Genomic DNA, 21022 nt, shown 5'->3' with positions numbered 1-21022 from the left:
TAAGGGTTGAATGAAGTGTCTTGGAGCACAATGAAGCGAGATGAAGGGAGGAGCCAAGGCCGACTCCCAACTTTCTCACTTTTAAAGGGGTGGATCAGGAAGCAGATCCTTCTCATTTTCCACTCCATCATCTATTTTGTGTCTTTTGTACTCATGATCATTAGACAGCTGCTGCATCTTTAGGCATAGAATCATTTAGGAGGGAAGAAAGGAGAAAATGCAAAGGGTAAAAGTGAGGTGCCGGTTCTTTGGCCACTTTTATGAGGACAATAATAATTTTCCTGGTAGCCCCACCAAGTATGTAGGCATCTGCTTATAATTGACCAGAGATGGATGAGCTTTGGGATACAAAGGTACCTGGGAAATTGTTGTTTATTTATTCACCAGATCCACTGATGGCCCGAAAAAAGGGTTTTGTTTAAAAGGAAAAAGGGAGAAAGAATACTGGGGAAGCAGCCCGCTACGTGTGTTTCAACTATTGAAAACTTTTCCGTTCTTAAAACCCTCTCCTTTACTGACACTATTCTATCCTAGTTTTCTTCCTATCTCCCTGGTCACTCATTTGTAGGCTATTTTATAAACTCCTATTTTATTTATTTTTATTTTAACAAACCCCTTAGATACTGATGTTCTGTGGGTTCTATTCTTGCTTCTCCCCTTTCCTGATTTCTCTTCTCTTCCTTTTCATTCTATAATAGCCTCAAACAGCCTGAATAGACTGATGACTCCCCAAACTCTCTCTTTAGCTTTGTCCTTTTCCCTCAGCCCCGAATCTGTAATATCCAACTGTCTGCTTGATATCTCTAATCTGGATGATATGCAGACACCTCCCACTTGTTAGGGATTTTAGACTTCAGGGATTTAGACTTTAGCGATTTTGATCTATGCGGATTTCAACATTAGAGGTTGTGGGGTTTGGGATTGTGTCCTTTGGGATTAGGTTCCAAACCCAACCCCATCATCATTTGCCAACTGAGAATTATTTGCAATTGTCCTTTACTCCGTTCTCTCCCTAACAGCCTACATCCAGTAAGTCACCCAAGGCATTGTAGTTTTACCTTCTAGGTCCCTTGATTATCCCCTGTTCTAGTGGTGAACCTAGGAAGATAGCTTTACCTTCCTGTGTTTCAACTTCTTAATGAAACAAAGACTTTGAATGAGGTGCTAGGTAAGATTCATTTTAGCTCTAATATTCCTTGGTTCTCTTGTAGTTACTTCCGCAGGGTTGAACTGATGTCAATGTTGTGGAGGTGTTTCGACAATAGTGCTGGAAATAAAGTTGGGTCCTAAAGAAGCAAGATTGCTGAATGGAGACCTCCTCTCACTTGTACAAACATCTAATTCTTTTCTGATTTTTAAGCCATGCAGTTTATCTACTGAGGCATTAGATAAGACCCATGCATAAAACCACAGGAAACTTCAATTGCTGTTTAATTATAAGCCTCATTTTCAAAGCAATTCCTTCTTAGAGGTAATTTCAGATGGTCTTTGAACAGCAGGTATACTTGCCCAAGTCAGCAGCAACAGTGGGTAGGGATTGGAGACATCACTCAGGGTCACAATACTCAGAGACAGATAAGGCGTTCTTAGTATTTAATTTCTTGCCTGTATAGACTGATTGCACTTGGATTGTAAAACCTTAAGCAGTTCTTGCAATCCTGTAAGCATGTACAGCCATGTACAAAGGCTTTTTATTAGAAGAGCAAGGAATTCAGGCTGAAATGAGACTTTGGCATGTGGGTGTTTCAGAAGGAAACAGAATCTTTTATTTCTGAAATTATGGAAATCATGGCATGCTAGCCTTTGAAGATACCTTGTAGTGTATCTACTCCAACTTCTTTATTGTACAGGTAAAATCCAGAAAGGTTTCATTCATCCAATATAACTTGAGTATTTATTGTGTGCTTAGCATTGTGCTGGGTGCCAGGGGTACAAGTCAAATAATGACATGGTCTGCCTTTATAGAACTCACACTCTCAGAGCAAGTTGTATGTGTCAGGATAGGATAGATTATGTGGTGACAACAAAAGACCTCCAGTTCTACAGAAGCTACGTGCTCATAGTATTATACATGTCTGTAATAGGCCAGCTGCTGCCCTTCTCCGTGTCATCTTCACTCTGAGATTCCGATTGACAGAGCAGCTTCCCTTTGGGACATGGCTGATCTTGTAGCAGAGGGACAAAAGAGCAGGACAAACCACATGCTGGCTGGTAAAGTGTATTCCCTAGACTTTGCCATCACCCCCATCTCTCAGGTTCCTCATCCTTTCACTTCACTTCTTCCTTCCAGCTCAGCTATCCAACCCTGAAGGGATAATAGAGACCAGGCCTCGTGGCTCACACCCATAATTCCAGCACTTTGGGAGGCTGAGGTGGGCAAATCACCTGAGGTCAGGAGTTCGAGACCAGCCTGGCCAACGTGGTGAAAACCCCATCTCTACAAAAAATACACAAATTAGCAGATGTGGTGGCATGTGCCTGTAGTCTCAGCTACTTGGGAGGTTGAGGCAGGAGAATTGCTTAAGCCTGGGAGATGGAGGTTGCAGCGAGCTGAGATCGAGCCATTGCACTCCAGCCTGGGTGATAGAGCGAGACTCCATCTCAAAGGATAGTAGAGTTTTTGGAACTCCTGAAACTTTGAAGGTTAAAGATGGAAATTTTTGTCTCGTACCATACAAATTCTGTAGTTGTTTTCTCTGAGACCGACAGATGTTTCATATTCTGCTGGATACTCATCTAACATCAGTGTCTTACTCCCTGGTGTGGGCTCAGTCCTTTCCTAGTGTGATGAAAGGAGCAGACAGGCCTGGAGGTACAGTAAATGTGGTGGCCAAATAAAGCCTGGGCCTGTTTTAGCTTGTTCCTTCTCTAGACTTTTCCCAATGTCTGTCTACCCTCTTGTAGTCTTTCTGTCTCTTCTGGGTTTGAATTTTTAGGTCTGGAGCCTGAAAACCCATGAAACATGGATCCTGCTCACCTTCTCTCTGTATTAGGAATGCTATTTTGGTTGTAGTAACATAAACTAGAGCTAGCCTGAGTCAGAAAACAAGAAGAGGTCTTTTTGGGGGGACTTTTCTGAGCGCACAAGGGCAGGAATGTAGCTGAACGTCTGAAGAGAATCAGAATTGGAGACTCAAACGCTACCAGGTATTTCTCTCAGATGCTTATTTCTCTTCTCTCTGTCTACTTTGTTCTTCTCTTTCCTTGTACAGACTCATTTCCTCCCTTTATCTGGTATCCATGTGGAAAAACATGGCCCCAGTAGCTCCAGTGTGTCCACGTTACAAATCTGGTCACCTAGAGGCAGACAAGGTGGTGATCTCTAAATTTTAAAGTCCCAGGGAAAGAGTTCATTGTATCATTTTGGGACAGGTGCCCATTCATAGTCCAGTCAGCTGTTAGGTGACGTAGTTGCCAGGAACTCCTTTATTGTAACAACAGGATAGGAGGGGAATAGTGGCCAGAGGAAACGAGTGGAGTGATTTTCTGGTGGCTGAGCTGTCAATTGAAAATGTACCTGGTGTATATTTTGCTACTTAACATCCTTCTAGAGTTTAAAGTCTTTGAGAGCAGAACTCATAGCTCCAAATTTCATATAGGGATTGGGGGCATATCTCATAATAAGACAAATTATAAGCATAATATGCTCTGCTAAAGGAGAGTATCAACAAGAAATGCATAGAGCTGAAGCCTAGAAAACTAGGAGGTTTCATTGAGATATATTAAATAAAAATGGAATAAATGGCATATTTATTAGTGGAAAGACTATGGTAAAGATTCCAACTCTTCCCCATTTAATTTATAGGTTTAGCACAAGTTCAATTAAAATCCCAAATGGAAATTTTCTTGAACCTTGAAAAAATGGCTTTAAAAGTTCATCTGGGAAATCACACATATAAATAGTAAAAATGGTTTGAGAGAGAAAAGCAATAAAATCAGGGCTTTATTAACCACCTATGAAACTAAATTTAATCACTACAATAATTAAAGCTGCCTGGTATGGTGCAAAAAAATGTCACACTTATCAATCGAGTAGAAGGCAGATGTTGGAAATAATACTATGTATTTATTAGAATTTAGTTCAAGATAAAGGAAGCATTACAGACCCAATGGCCTTGAGAAAATTGACGATTTTGGAAAAAAGATCTTGTTTTGGGATGACATTAGGACCATTCTCCACCCCCTGCCCCCAGAGAAAGATAAAATTAAAATATTGTGACTGTTGTCTACTGTTCTTGAGTCAGTTATATACATATTTGTTCCTTTTTTTTTTTTTTTCTGAGACAGAGTCTTGCTTTGTCACCCAGGCTAGAGTGCAATGGTGCTGTCTCAGCTCACTGCAACCTCTGCCTCCCAGGTTCAAGTGATTCTCCCCCCTCAGCCTCCGAAGTAGCTGGCACTACAGGTGTACGCCACCACATTTGGCTGATTTTTGTATTTTTAGTAGAGACAGGGTTTCACTATGTTGGCCAGGCTAGTCTTGAACTCCTGACCTCGTGATCCACCTGCCTCAGCCTCCCAAAGTACTGGGATTACAGGTGTGAGCCACCGTGCCTGGCCCATATTTGTTTCATTTTTAAGAAAGATAGATTACAGATGGCTGGCAGTGGTGGTAGCTTGCACCTGTTATCCCAGCACTTTGGAAAGCTAAGGTGGGTGGATCACTTGAGGTCAGGAGTTCGAGACCAGCCTAGCCAATATGGTGAAACCCCGTCTCTACTAAAAGTACAAAAAAAAAAAAAAAAAAAAAAATTAGCCGCTTGTGATGATGGGTGCCTGTAGTCCCAGCTACCCAGGAGGCTGAGCCATGAGAATTGCTTGAGCCTGTGAGGCTGAGGTTGCAGTGAGCCAAGATCATACCACTGCACTCCAGCCTGGGCAACAAAGCGAGACTCTGTCAAAAAAAAAAGAAAAGAGAGAGAGAGAGAGAAAGAAAGATGATAAAAAAGATGGAGAAGAGGCAAATTCTCCAGTGTCTCATACCGAAAGCCTGTTTGTTAGGAATTATGCTGGGGAATTGCCTGTGTTTTCACTAAAGAACAAAGAAAAACAAGTTTTAATATTCTGAATGAGAGTTGTAATTGGATATAGTCATGAGTTTACAATTTCTGCTTCAGGGGAGTAAATAAAAAGGATTACAAAATGGTGTTCTTTTGAAACAGTCCGTTACTTCTGAAATGACCAAGAAGCTTGACTACGGATTAGGGACAAGCACCCTTCATCTGCCTTACCCACCAAGTGAACCTTGCTTGTCTGGGAGCCCAACAGGGCAGTGAACAATTCCCAACTTTGGAAGAAGGTAGGAAGGTGTGCAGGGTAATGTATTAGTCAGGGTTCTCCAAAGAACAGGTATATTTTTTAAAATTGGCTATGTGATTGTGGAAAGTTTGTGAGTCCAAAATACGTTGGGGAAGCCAGCAGTGTGGAGACTCAAGAGGGAAAGAGGGAGTTGCAGTTGAGTCCAAAGGCAGTCTGCTGTAGAACCAGGAAGAGCAGATGTTGCAGATAAAATCTGAAGGCAGTCTGCTGGAGAATTCCCTTTTGCCTGGGGGAGGTCAGCCTTTTGTTCTATTCAGGCCTTCGCATAAGGGGATGAGGGCTACTCACATTATGGAGGATAATCTGTTTTACTCAAAATCCTGTGATTTAAATGTAAAATCATCCAAAAACACTCTTACCAAACATTCAGAGTAATGCCTGACCAATGTTTGGGCACTGTGTCTCAGCCAATTTGACATATAAAATTAACCATATTATCTATTAATTATTTAGATAATATCTGAATGATGCCTGGCATTGCTTTGAATAGGAATTAAAAAGTAGTGAAAATTCCTTTGTTCTGTTTCTTAGTGCCTCCAAGTTCTCTGTTGGCATCTTTTTAAAAAGAGAGATGGGGGTCTTGCTCTGTTGCTCAGGCTGGAGTGTAGTGTCTATTCACAGGCATGATCACAGTGTTTTACAGCATCAAACTCCTGGGCTCAAGTGATCTTCCTGTCTCAGACTCCCAAATAGCTTGGACCACAGGTGTGTGCCACCATGGGTGGATTCTATTGGCATATACATTTTAAAGTACGGACCAGCTTAAATATAGATCATTTGAAATTAGTCACCCTGAGGAACAAAAAGAAAAAGAATGAAAAAAGAATAAAGTCTATGGTACTTATAGGACACCATCAAATTAATCAATACATGCATTATGGGAGTTCACAAAGGAGCAGAGAAAGAGAAGGGAGCAGAAAGCTTATTTAAAGAAATAATGATAGAAAAACTCCTCAAATCTGGGGAGGGAAATGAACATTCAAATCCATGAAGACCAGAGAACTCCAATTAGATTGAACATAAATAAGGCATTGCCAAGACACATTATAATCAAATTGTCAAAAGTTAAAGACGAGAATTTCAAAGCAGCAGGAGAAAAGTGATTCATCATGTACAAGAGAACCTGCAAAAGACTATCAGCAGATTTCTTAGCAAGAACTTGCAGGTCAGTGAGAGTGGGATGATATATTCAAAGTGCTGGATTAAAAAAAAAAACCCCTGCCAATCAAAAATGCTTTAACCAGCAAACCTCTTCAGAAATGAAGGAGAGATAAAGACTTTCCCATGCAAACAAAAACTAAGGGAATTCATTACTACTAGACATGCCTTGTAAGAGATGCTAAAGGGAGTTCTTCAAGTTGAAATAAAAGGATGAAACATGAAAAAACATGAAAGTATAAAACTTACTAGTAAAAAATATATCATCAGATCCAGACAACTCAAATATTATAATGGTGGTGTATAAATCACTTTTAATTCTAATATGAAAGTTAAAGGACAAAAGTATTAAAAATAATTACAGCTACAATAACTTATTAGTGGATACAGAATATTAAGAAATGAGATGTAAATTGTGACAACATTAACATAAAATATTGAGGGTGGAGTAAAAGCATAGTTTTTATATGTGATCAAATTTAAGTTGCTATCAGGTTAAAATAGACTATTATAACTATAAGCTCTTTTATGTAAGCCTTATGGAAGTTACAAAGAAAAAATTATCTGTAGTGGATAAACAAAGACAAAGAGAAGGAAATTGAAACATACTATCACAAAAAATTATCAAACCACAAGGGAAGACATCAAGAGAGGAATAAAGAGAGAAACTATAAAACAGAAAACAATAAACAAAATGACAACAGTAAGTCCTTACCTATTAATAATTACTTTAAATGTAAATAGATTAAATTCTCCAATCAAAAAGCATAGAGTGGCTAAATGGATTAGAAAAAAATCCCACCAAGATCCACGTATATGATGCCTCCAAGAGACTCATTGTAGCCTTAAGGACACATATAGACTGAAAGCAAAGGGAGAGAAAAAGATGTCCCATGCACATGGTAACCAAAAGAGAGCAGGGGTGGGTATACTGATATCATACAAAATAGACTTTCAGTCTATTTCGAAATTAGAAGAGACAAAAAGGTCAATTCATCGAGAGGGTATAACAATTGTAAATACATATGCACTCAACATTGGAGAATCTAAATATATAAAGCAAATATTAACAGAAGTGAAAGGAGAAATACATAGCAATACAATAATAGTAGCAGTCTTTAATACCCCACTTTCAACAATGGAAATATTATCCAGACAAAAAAAATCAAAAAAGAATCAACAGACTTGAACAACATTACAGACCAAATAGACCTAACAGTCATATACAGAGCTTTCCATCCAACAGCAGCAAAACACACATTCATCTCAAGTATGTGTGGAACATTCTCCAGGATATATCATGCCAGGCCACAAAACAAGTCTTACCAAATTTAAGAAGACTGATATCATGTGGGATATCTTTTCGAGCCACAATGATGTGAAACTAGAACTCAATAACAGGAGGAAAGTTAGAAAATCCATAAATACATGGAAATTAAACCGTGTGCTCTTGAACAGCCAATGGGTCAAAGAAGAAATCAAGAGAGAACTTAGGACCGGGTATGATGGCTCACACCTCTAATTCCTAGCACTTTGGGAGGCCAAGGTGGGCAGCTGGTTTGGGCTCAGGAATTTGAGACTAGCCTAGGCAGCATGGTAAAACCCTATCTCTACAGGTAGCACATGCCTGTGGTCCCACCAATTTGGGAGGCTGAAGCGAGGGGATTGCTTGAGCTGGGGAAGATTGCTTGAGCCTGGGAAGCTACGGTGAGCCCAGATTGCACCACTGTACTCCAGCCTGGGCAACAGAGTGAGACCTTGTCTCAAAAACAAAACAAAACAAAAACAAAAATAAAGGGAAGTCAAAAAGTATCTACTGTAAGTGCTGCCTGAGCCTGATGGTGATGGTTTTCCCAAAGCTTTGAAAATAAGGTTACCCTCTGAGTGTTAAAAAAAAAAAAAACGTACACAATGAAAGAGTATCCAGATGTTGGATAAAATCCAGACCTTGTTTCTTCCTCCTGGAAGTGAGCTGTCCATAAGAAACAGAAAGTAGCCCATCCCTTCACATGGAAGGCATGTTCGACTCCTCCTCCTTTTTGGCTAGGATGGAAAATGCTTTTTGGCTACATGGCATATCTTGAGGTCTTTAATTTACTGAAGTCACACAAATATGTGTGACTGAAGAGTTTTGGCATAAGGGGAACAAGGAGGGCTTCCATGGTCTAAAATTAATCTCCTTTCTGATCTGGGTGCTGGTTAAATGAGTGTGTTCTATTTGTGAAAATATATTCAGATGTACACCAATGGTTTGGCTCCTTTATGTACATGATGCTTCAATAAATGTTAATGTAAAAATTAACAATAATTTATTGTATATTTTAAATTAGCAAAAAGAGTGGAATTGGAATATTCTTAACACAAAGACACGATAAATGCTTGAGGTGATGGATATCCCAATTATGCTGATTTGAATATTATACACTGTATACCTGTATAAAAATATTACATGTACTCTATAAATATATACTACTATTAGATACCCATAATAATTAAAAATAAAACATTTAAAGGAAATAAATGAAATAATAAAAGGAAATCTGAAAAAAGTGGAATTTAAAAGGGATGCTTAAAATCTAAAATAAAAAACAGCTTTTAACATTTATACTCTATCATAGCCATTGAAATTATTTTAACTCATTAATATGAATCATTTTGTGCTCAGAAATATTTGAGGCATAACATTCTAAATGGTGCTTTTTGCTATTAACACATTAACATTCATTGCTATCTATTAAACATATTTGACAAAATAAAATTTCTAATCCAAAAAAATTAATGTAAAAATGTGTGCAGACAAGTGCTTCTCTACCTACCTGCATCATGTCTTCCAAATTAGTAATAAACCAATTGCCATTTTATCTTTTGAGCCTAACTTTCAGAGAAATGTCTTATTCTACCCAAGATTCTTTGATTTAAAGGAAGAAAAAGCCATTTGAGGTAACTCTAAACAAAGAACACTATTGAAAGGATACTGGAAAATCTCACCAAATGTAAGGACAGGAAGTACTGCTGGCCCTGGGCGTCTGGATATCGGCATCTTTGAAGGGCAGTCGCTCATGGCACCTCTCTTCGCCACATGGTGCTGAAGAAATTGAGGAACAGAACAAAGGAGGCCAAAACACAGCCTTTATTACTGATGGACATTGGGCTTGAGGATGTGGCTTTCAGTCTATTAGCTAAGCATGTTTGTTAACTCCAACTTCAGAATTCGGTTGACTTTACCCCATTCTGAGAAAACTGGACCTGGGTAGACCCTGCCTGGAGGAGGAGAAGATGCCTTCCATGTGAAGAGACAGGCTACTTTCTGTTTCTTATGGACGGTTCACTTCCAGGAGGAAGAACAAGCCAGGCACACCTAGTTATTCTCCCAAATTTGCCAGCTAGATGAGAAACTCACCTCAGAGTAGAGAGAAGCCAAGACTGCATTAGGAAGAGTCGTTCATTATGGGAACCAGGAATAGGGACAAAGCCCTTCCTTTCATGGACACTGTGATTGAGTTACTCCCTTTCTCCCAGTGTCTGTGTGTTCTCTCATCTCAACCTCTCAGCACATTTGCTTTGTCCCTGTCATTCTCCCCTGGCACATTTGTTTGTCCCTGTCATTCTCCACTTCTTCTTTTTTTTTTTTTTTTGAGACGGAGTCTCGCTCTGTCGCCGGGGCTGGAGTGCAGTGGCCGGGGATCTCAGCTCACTGCAAGCTCCGCCTCCCGGGTTCACGCCATTCTCCTGCCTCAGCCTCCCGAGTAGCTGGGACTACAGGCGTCCGCCACCTCGCCCGGCTAGTTTTTTTGTATTTTTTAGTAGAGACGGGGTTTCACCGTGTTAGCCAGGATGGTCTCGATCTCCTGACCTTGTGATCCACCCGTCTCGGCCTCCCAAAGTGCTGGGATTACAGGCTTGAGCCACTGCGCCCGGCCCATTCTCCACTTCTTATTCTTACTCATAGCCTGATATGGTGGCCTTACTCCCTTAGTTTACCTCACTATCCAGCTTGGCTCCCACAGCTGACACACTTGCCCTCCCTGTGTCCCCACTCCAAATTTCCAGCTCATCTTTTAAACCCAGGCTGCCCAAGACTCAAGCTAACAGCCAGTCAACTCGTTCATTCACTTGGTCAGACTCAGGAAACTCATAGGAGGCCGGTATATAAACCAGAAAGCCACTTCACTGATCTTCAAAGAGACATGTTACCTTCCAGTGACTCAAATATTCATATCTTTGGGAAACCATAGTGGAAATCTGAATTTGTGATAATAAGCATTATTGACAATTTGTTAAGTGGGATAATGCTTTTTGGCTACATGGTATATCTTGAGGACTATAATTTACTTTAAAATAATTCAAAATGAAAAATAGAGTATAAAATAAGGGGAGGCATCCATTTTGGTAAACAGTTTGGTACCTTCTAACAAAATAGAGTTACCATATGACCCAGAAATTCTGCTCCTAAGTATCTACCCATGAAAAATGAAAACACACATGCACATAAGAACTTGAACACACATGTTCATAATAGTATTACTCACAATAGTCAAAAAGTTGAGACAATCCAAATGTCTATCAACTGATAAATGAATAAACAAAATATGATAAAACCATGCAGTGAAATACTATTTGGCAATAAAAATTAACAAAGTATTAATACATGCTACAACGTGGATGAACCTCAAAAACATTATGAGTAACAGAAGATGTCAGACACAAAGCAACATATGGTATATAATTCCATTTGTACAAACTTTTCAGAAAAGGCAAATCCATAGAGACAGAAAGTAGATTAGTGGTTGCCTAGGCCTGGTGGTGGGAATAGAGAGTGACCGTAAGTGGGCACTAGGTCATTATACTTTCCCTTCTCATGGTCAAGCAAATGCTCTGTGTCCATTTCATGAAGATACTGAGAACCTGCTATGAGCTGGGCATTGTGATCAGTGCCAGGTCTCATCTCCTAGAGACTATTGGGTAGAGTGGAAGGAATACTGGCTTAGGAGTCACAAAATGTGGCTTCTTGTCCTGGCTCTGCTGTTCACCCGCCAGGTGACCTGACCCTGTCACTTGGTATTTTACCTTGTTTTATTTAAGTGCCTTATTTGGGTGTCTGGCTACAATGATGGAGGGGACATTTGTCTGACTCTTCTAGACAGAAGTCTTCTATATTTTATAATGCCTTTTTAAAAAAATTCATTTTAATTGCTCACCCTTTATGAGCACAAATACTTATAGTTCTGGCATAGCACTTACCATAGTGTATGACAATTTAATCTCTCTACACATTTGTACAGGCTGTGCGCTTCTCAAGTGCAGGGAGGCCTCCTCTGTGTGAGCTCCAGCATCTGCAGCTCACTGGCCCAGACTAAGCAAGCACTCAATACATGTCTGGTGAAGGAATAAATGAGTCTCACTGGTAAATGGGGATCCTAGCAGACATTGCAGGTGCCAGGGCTAACCCCTTGGCATTCACCTCCTTACTTAGGCTGCTTCCTGAAAACTCCTGTCACCCTGAGCTCTTTTTCTGGCCAAGGGAGAACACTGGCCTTGGGGGCAAGGAAAGCTGGTTGTGCCAGAGTGAATGGCTCTGGAGCTGCTCTCGACCAAGGATGGGTGGTGAGTCGGTGGATAAAACCCCAACTTCTTCAGCCCATGGTTGGGATAAATAAGGTGACTCTGCTGTTTCTCAGAATCTCCAGGAGAATTTGTGCTCCAGTTTCCCAGTGGTAACTGACTGATTTCCTACCCTGAGTTGCTTTCTTTCCCCTCCCTATCTTACTTCCCCACACCCTGCCTGTGCTTTCTAGGATCTCCTCCCAAATAAACTACCTGCACTTAACTCCGTGCCTCAGGGTCTTGCTTCTGGGGAACCCAAATCCTGCCTACCTTAAAGGATTGTTGGGATAAGCAAGTGGAAAACACTTATAAAAGGCTTTGAGATCTAAAAATAGAAGTGGTGTTACTCTGGGCATGAGTTGTTCTCAAGAGGAGTGTGGTAGGTTGAATAATGGTCCCCATAGATATCCAGGTCCTCATATCCAAACCTGTGAATGTGGCTTTACAGGGCAAAATGGTCTTTGCAAATGTGATAAAGGACCATGAGATAGCAAAATTATCCCAGTATGCTCTAAATGTAACCACTAGGGTCCTTATAAGAGGGAGACAGAAAGAGAGCTGACTCAGAAGAAGAAGGCAATGTGACCACCAAAGCAAGATGCACTGCTAAGCTGCTAAGTCTAAGCTGCACTGCTGACTTAGAAGTTGGACACAGTGGCCATGAGCCAAGGAGTTCAAGGAATGCAGGCTGGAAAAGGCAAACAAACAGAAGTCCAAAATCATTTTCACTGGGCCAAAATCTAGGTGTTGGACTTCTGACACCTGTAAGAGAATAAATGTGTATTGTTTCAAGTCACCAGGCGTGTTATGGGTGCCATAGGGAACTAATACTAGGGGAGTCCTGCTTGTTGTGCCCAACCCACTCCAGCAGGTGGCAGTGTGGGGCAAAGGGGTAGCAGTAATTTCCGCTGGTCTCCGGAGAACCCTGCTCACTCCCTGTCCTGCTGTCCTCAAACAATATAAGACCAGTCTGCGCTGTCTTCACCCCCTTGGAGACCAGTCCTTAACCACAGACTCATGAGAAATTTCCACTGTGTTTCAAGGACAACAAAAAGAATCAGGGTTTTTATGGGCTAATGGAAGTAAATCAACAAGCTCTAAAATTAAATCATAAATATGCATTGAGAAAGCTGAGTGGAGGAGCTCGGAAGGTTAGCCCCAGTTCCCTGCTGTTATTAAAATTGACTTTAATGATCAACTGGGTTTCTTATCATGTTAGGACTCATATCCCAAAAGCAACAGCAAGGTTCTTATGGTCGTTGGGGACTCTATGTTCTCCTTTCATTTGCAGCCCAGACCACGTAGAGCTCCTCTAAAATGTGCTTTGACTCCATCCTTCTTCCGTTAGGATTCACAACATGCTGGGAATCACCACTTCATTCTTCTTAGTCAATGTCCAAAGCTGGACTTTTTAGAGATTTAAAATAAAATTTTGGGATAATCAAGGAAATTTGAATATGAATTGATACTAAAGAATCAATTTTGTTAGGGTGATAGGCATGATGGCTATGTCAGAAAACATCAATATTTTTTAGAACTTCACAATGACCTATGTAAGGGATGAAATGATACAATAGAAGGGAAGAAAGGAGGGAAGGAGAAAGGGGGAGAGAAAGGAAGAAAGATTCCACTTCTAAGAAGACAGAAGGAAAGATGTAAAGAAGAAAAGAAAGAAAAGAAAGAAAGAAAGAAAGAGAAAGAAAGAAAGAAAGAAAGAAAGAAAGAAAGAAAGAAAGAAAGAAAGAAAGAAAGAAACAGGAGGAAATAAAGAGAGACAAATGAATCGAATATAGAAAAAGCTTGAGAGTTATTAGGTTGGTGCAAAAGTAATTGCGGTTTTTGCTATTGAAAGTAATGGCAAAAATCGCAATTACTTTTGCACCACCCTAATATTAAATGTAAGTGATGAGTATATAGATGTTCACTGTATTATTGTGTGTCTTTGCAAATATTATGAGATTTGTTGGAAAATTTAAATGACTAAAAAGAATATTTAAAAAGACTTCCAAGACAGCTGCAGGAAATGATTGTAAGCATGGGCTCTGGAGTTTCTTGGTTTTCAATCTGGGATCCTATACTATCTAGCTCTGTGACCTTCGGCAAGTTACTCAACCTGTCTGTTCTCAGTTTCCCTTTAGGTAAAATGGATTGAATAATAGTACTTACCTCAAAGAATTGTTGAAGAGAATCAACAAGGTGATATTCCTGAAGCACTGGAAATAGTGTCTGGCACAGAGCACTGTACGTGTTTATTATTACTACATACTATCATATAATGTTATATAATATCTTATTATTGTATTACTTAGTATTGTCTGTTACACTAGTTCAGTGGCATTCAACTGGGAGTAATTATGACTCTGTAGGAGACATTTGGAAATATTTAGAGATGTTTTTGGCTGTTGCAACTAGGGGTGCTGCTGGCATCTAGTGGGCAGAGGCCAGGTGTTATTAGTCTATTTTCACATTGCTATAAAGAACTACCCAAGACTGGGTAATTTATAAAGAAAAGAGGTTTAATTGGCTCATGGTTCTGTGAGCTGTACAGCCTTCTGCTTTTGGGAAGGCCCCAGGAAACCAACAATCATGGAGGAAGGTGAAGGGAAAGCAAGCACCTTCTTCACATGGCGGCAGGAGAGAGAAAGGGGCAGAGGAAAGTGCAATTTTTAAACCATTAGACCTCATAAGAACTCACTCACTGTCATGAGAACAGCATAGGGGAAATCCACCCCCATGATCCAATCACTTCCCACAAGGTCCCTCCCCCAATATTAGGAATTACAATTCAACATGAGATTTGGGTGGGGACATAGATCCAAACCATATCACCAGGGATGCTGCTAAATATCCTACGCTGCAGAGGACAGCTCCACAGCAAATAATTATCTGGATCAAAACATCAGTGGTGCTGAGGTTGAGAAACTCTGCAGTAGAGTTAGTAGGACGCTGCAAAAAATATTTGAAAATACAGATAAGCAAAATAAAGAATAACCATTATCCATAATTTCACCATGCAGGAGCTATCACTATCCAAAGCTATCTTCCTCAAAATTAAGGTGAGTTATAAAGAAAAAGCCCCTTTATCTCACTGCAGTGAGATACGAAGACAGTCATGACCTGGGTTCATTTCTCCAAAACTGTCACAATGTGAGGAAAGTTATCCAACTTATTCATACTTCTGAGAAATGTGCCATTTGGCATTTGACTAGACTATTACTTTCTATTTGAATGAAAGTGAATGAAACACAAGGAAACTATTTGAATGATCTATCTCAAAAATCTTGGTGGGAACCTACCCTGACACCATTTTTCTGAAAAACAAAACAAACAAAACAAACAATACAACAACAACAACAAAAACAAAAACAAAAAAACTTGGCAGATCATATCAAAACCCTTTTAAAAGTCCACATTCTTTGAATTAGCAATTCCACTTCTAAAAACTTATACTGAAGAAATTATTAGAAAACATGCAAAGATGTCTGTACATTGTTTACTGCCAACTGTATTGTTTTTAATTGTGAAAAATTAAAAGGACTTAAATTGTAAACAACTAGTCAGTGGGGATTGGTCGATTACCTTCCAGTATGTCTATGCAGCCATTTTTTAAAAGACAATGTTTTCCTATGTAATGGTTACTTATGTAGAAAGATAGTCATAATATATTCAGTGAAAAACAACCACAGGAAAGGCCTGGAGGGCTAATGTGTCAGTGGGTGTCATGCAAAGGCTATAGGTGAACACCAGCAAGCATTGTGGCAGGGGCCAGAACTCACTGGGAGAAGGGTGAGAAGAGGCACCCCCACATCTCCAGCACTCTATGAGGGAAGTATGCTTGGGCCAAGATGCAGCTGGATGCATTTGGGGACTGCGCTCTAGCAAGAGAACCTCACCCTCTGTTGCTCTCCTTTTTAATGGACCAGCCTTGTTACTGAGTAACAAATATTTTGCATTCAGATGCTAAGCCAGGTCTATGTTTAAGTGCAGCTCTTTAGGGAGCTTCCTGAAGCCCCTGGAGTCTTTGGCTCCCCTGGTCCTGGGGGGAGTTGGTGTGAGCACAGCCACTTCTACTGCAAGGAGTGTCAGTCCAAGGTCCCAGCTAGCTCATTGCCAGCAGCCCAGAAAGAGTCGTAAGGGTCAGCAGTCCTGTCTTCCTTTCTCACTTAGTGAAACGGCCATCTTTTTCCAGTCTTCAAATGAGGCATTGTACCAGATGATCTCTAAAGTTATGATTCTAATATTTTAATCACTGTCAATGACAATTTCTGTTGTTACAAAGATCTGTAAATTTCCCTGGAGTTTCACTGACTGCAGTAGTGAGGTCCACTTGCTATAATATTATTGGACCAGCAGGGAGGTGCATCTCAGTGTTAGTCAACACTTTCCTGTCCTTCCTCCTCTTTTTCTTCCTGGGTCTTCTCTCTGCCTTTCAGGAGGCTTATGTGGCTTAATTAACTCAGATCAGTGAAGTACTTTCAAGAGTGCAGGAGTAAAGTCAATGTCTTTTCACAAATAATAGCTCATTGGAAACTCAAGTCACTCACAGCATTATTAGCAGAAGATATTAGTCTTGTTGTGGTTACTTGAAGCCTATTAGTTCTAATGTGCAACATCTGCTCCTTGAAGGAAATCATGGCTCTGGCGAACTCACCTGAATTCCCTGAGTCCTTTGCATAAAGGATTTGAAGGTGTGCTTAAGGCTGAGCGAGGGAATTGAGGGAGATGAAATTCCTTAAAGATATAACATAGATGTTTTTTGGAGGGATCATTCTCTGGTTGTGGAGAATTTTTTAAAGGCGGGGTTTCTGTGAGTTTTAGGGGAAATGCCCTTCTCCAATTTCTGCTCTCAGGGGGTTGATTGATGGCAGAGGGTGGGAGAAGTCATTTAGGTCCTAGAGAGTGAGGCAGTTTAACCTTCTCTGGCTTCAGCTCCCAGGAGCACACCGGGGCGCTACAGAAGACCAGGAAAAAGGACCTGAGCCAGCTTGCAGTCTTAACAAAAATTTCAAACGTCGCAAAGCAGCATACATTCTTACTCTCCGGTTCAGTGTTGCCAGCGAAGTCATACTGAACACAGAAGAGGAAAAGAAAGAAAAAGGTAGGTCTGTGCGCGTTGTTTTATTTCTCTGTAGCCAACTTTATCCCAGGAAGACTTGTTTCTTGTTAAATCCTTCCAAAGAATGGAATAGCTCCTAGCCTGCGAGGAGGTGGGACTCCTCGGGAAAGGTAAGTTCATTTTGTTTTTCCCCATAAGCCTTGGTGAAGGGGAGCAATTTTGCCTGTCTGCCCTCTGTGCTCCTTTCCTCACTCCATCCCATTATATGAAAAGGAATATCAGGTCCACAGTCAATGGAAACATTTACAAGATTCTGAGAAGACCCAGGAAGCGTTTTGCTCCGTGTAAGTAGGTCTGGGAACAGATCCTGGAGTTTTTAAAGACCCCTCCACACTGAAGTTCAGTCTTTAGGCCCAGCCACCTTGGTCATTGTAATTTGCAGACATTGGTAGTGTTTTTCAGTCTTTTGATTCCACAGTGCTTGTTACTTACATGTATTCACATCAGCCAAAACATTTCAGAGTTTTACTTTCAGTGGAGTTTTACTTTCAGTGGTGGGAACTGTGAACAAAAAAGTGGGAGTGTTTTCTCAAAGAGTATAGCCCTCCTCTCCTGTCCACTAGATTCTGAGAAGCCTTGGAAACAGCTTTAGTTTCAGCTACTGCCCTGCTATTCAGGAGATCTGCAGCCTTGGGCGGGTTATAGATGCTCAGATCTTCTGTTTGTTTTTTCATCTGTAAAATGGGGAAAATAATATCTAATCCTAGGTACCATGAGGGTCAGATGCGATATAAAATGCTGACTGTATGTGAAGCTCTCAGCAGAGTGCTGGCCCATACCTAGGCATCTGCTGTGACCTGTGTGGGTGCCTCACCTGTCCTGGCAATGGGAGATGCTATAATTTATTGAGTGCTTTTGATGTTCTGGACTCTGTGCTAAGCCCTTTGCATTTACTATTTCATTCCCTCCTCACAGCAGTCCTAAGGGTAGCACTATTAAGTCCCCAGTTTAGAAATGAGGAAACTGAGGCCTAGAAAGGTGGAGGAACTTGTACAAGGTCCTACAGTGAGTAAGTTGGACAGCAGAGTCCAAGTTCTTAATTTATTAGGTGTTGGTTGCTTTCCCCTCCTCCTCTGTAACTTCCTGCAGGTCTTAGAGTTAACTTCCTCCAATTATGATTTTAAATCAGAGAAGACGGAACATTTGTAGATCACCTGCAGAAAAACTCCACTCTGCCAAATTCTCAGTATCTTGTGATTAAAATAGAGAGGCTGAAAGACACCTCAATTCATCACTCTTTGTCCCTTTTTGCCCCTTTCGTTTCTGACTGACAGTTCCCATTTGAGCACCGAATCGAGGGCTTGGCAATACTATTCATGCCCAAGAACCAATTCAAGTGGTTCTGATTTAATTTTTATCAGACTCTATTCTGAAAAGTCCAGGATACCTTGTGCCTCAGAAATTAACTTCTGGTAGCCACAATGAAAAGAACTGGAATGATAAAGTGAAGCCAGTCAGGAGAAGTGCAGAGGTTACTAGAATCCCTCCTGGGAATCCGTGCTTCTTCACATAACCTAGACAACATTTTGTGGGAGGTGTGATTCTTGTTTTTACCCCCATAAAGTTTTAGTGATTCTAAAAGTGGTATGTGTTTATTATGGAAAATTTGGAAAGCATAGAAAAATATAAAAATAAAATTTATATTAATCATAGTTCTACTACCGCTCTCACACAACCACTCGTGGAGGTGTGGAGGTTTATTTGCTTCTAGCTCTTTCCAATAGTTCTAATAAATAGTTGGGATCTTTGTAATATACATATATGTTTCCCTGTTTCTTATCTTGTAATGAAAACATTAAATTGTAAATTATTTGCAAGTATACAAATGAAAACTGTGATGCCTGCATAATATTGAGTCAAGTGGAATTGACATTTTAAAGAATAAAATATACCCTATGTTAACTGCCAGTCAGTTTAGAAATAGAACATTGCCAATATTTTAGAAAGCTCCCTTTGTACTCTTACATGATCGTATCCCCCTCCACTATTTTTGAGAATATTATTTTCTTTCAGCTGTGGTGGACCATTACTTTGGTGGCCCTTTAAATGAACCATGGCTCCCTCTATTCTGCCCTAGTGTAGTCTGCTCTCACAGTGACTTCTGAGTTTGTCCATATGACTTGCTTTGACCAATGGGACATTAAGCATGGCAGAGAGATTTAATAAGTGCTTGCACATTGGGATAAGTTTTTCGGGGAATATTTCTTCTTGCAACCCTGAGACCACCATGCTATGAGGAAGCTCAAGCTAGCCAGGTGCAAAGGCCTCATGGAGGAGATTTGAGGAACCTAGCTGAGAGCCAGAATCAAGGTCCCATACTTATGGCCCCAGTCAGGCTGTTCCAACCAGACCTGATATTTGAGGCAACCCAGCTGAAGCTCCAGACACCATGGAGCAGAGATGAGTGATCCTTGGTGTGTTCTGTGCAAATTCCTGGCCCACAGAATTGTGAGCAAAAAGAATCATGGTTGTTTTAAGCCACTAAGTTTTTGTATGGTTTGTTATGGCAGCAATAAATAACAGCACAGCCTCTGTGGGCATCCCTAAACAATACATTATTTAGTTTTGTCTATTTTTTGGACTTTATATAAAATAGAAAGCTACTATATATTTGTTTTGGTGATTGTTTCTTCTGTTAAAATTATGTTTGAGAGACATCTCCATGTTCTGTGCAATTGTGGCTCATTCGTTTTATTTGATGAGTAGTGCTTCACAACTAGTTATTCATTCTACTGCTGATGGACATGTGGACTGTTTCCAGTTTTGGGTTGTCAGAAGCAGTGTTACTATGAATATTCTTGTACATATCTCCTGGGGACCACGGGCAAGAGTTTCCCTAGGGTATATTCTTAGGTGTAGAATTGCTGGATTGTAGGATATGTATGTGTACAGTTGACTTTATTAGACATTATTAAATTGTTTCCCAAACGTGTCTCCTTTTGCTACTCCTACTAGCAGTGTATAGAAGTTTCCACTGTTTCTCATCTTTGCTAATAATTGGTTTTATCAGACTTATAAATTGTTGTATATCTTGTAGTTGTGTAGTATCTCATTGTAGTTTTAATGCATCTCCCTAATGACCAATGACCTGCTTTTTTATTTTATCCACCATTTGGACATCCTCTTTTCTAAATTGCCAGTTCAAGTATTTTGCCCATTTTTCTATTTAGTTGCTTGCCTTTTTCATAACAGCTACTCTTGGCTAGGCTTTGTGGCTCATGCCTGTAATCCAGCACTTTGAGAGGTCGAAGTGGGAGGATCACTTAAGCCCAGGAGTTTGAGTAACTGGGTAACACAGTGAGAGCCCTGTCTCTACAAAAAATTAAAAAATTAGGTATGGTGTTGCATGCCCATAGTCCTTGCTACTCAGTAGGCTGAGGCGGGAGGATTGATTGAGCCCAAGAGATTGAGGCTGCAGTGAGCTGTGATGACACTACTGTGTTCCAGCCTGGGTGACAGAGTGAGACCCTGTCTCTATATTAAATTTAAAAAAAGCAAAAAATGCCAAAAATCATATTAGCCATTCTTTATAGGTTCTAGGTATGCCTTTTGTTCCTTATATGTGTTACAAATATCTCCTTTTCACTATATTTTAGGATGTCTCTTTGGATAATTTTAATGCCAGCAAATTTATCAGTACTTTCTTTTATAGTTAGTGCTTTTTATGTCTTGTTTAAGAAATCCTTTTCTATCCCATGGTCATGAGATATTCTCCTATATTTTCTTCTAAATGATTCTTTTAAATGATCTGATGGTAAGGACTTCATGTACCTGGAGTTTGTTTTTGTGTATGGTCAGAGGCAGGAATTAATTTAGCATTTCCCC

Source organism: Rhinopithecus bieti, unplaced genomic scaffold (assembly GCF_001698545.2).
Source record: "Rhinopithecus bieti isolate Rb0 unplaced genomic scaffold, ASM169854v2 scaffold_573, whole genome shotgun sequence".
Lineage (NCBI taxonomy): Eukaryota > Metazoa > Chordata > Mammalia > Primates > Cercopithecidae > Rhinopithecus > Rhinopithecus bieti.
Note: the sequence above shows the minus strand (reverse complement) of the source record.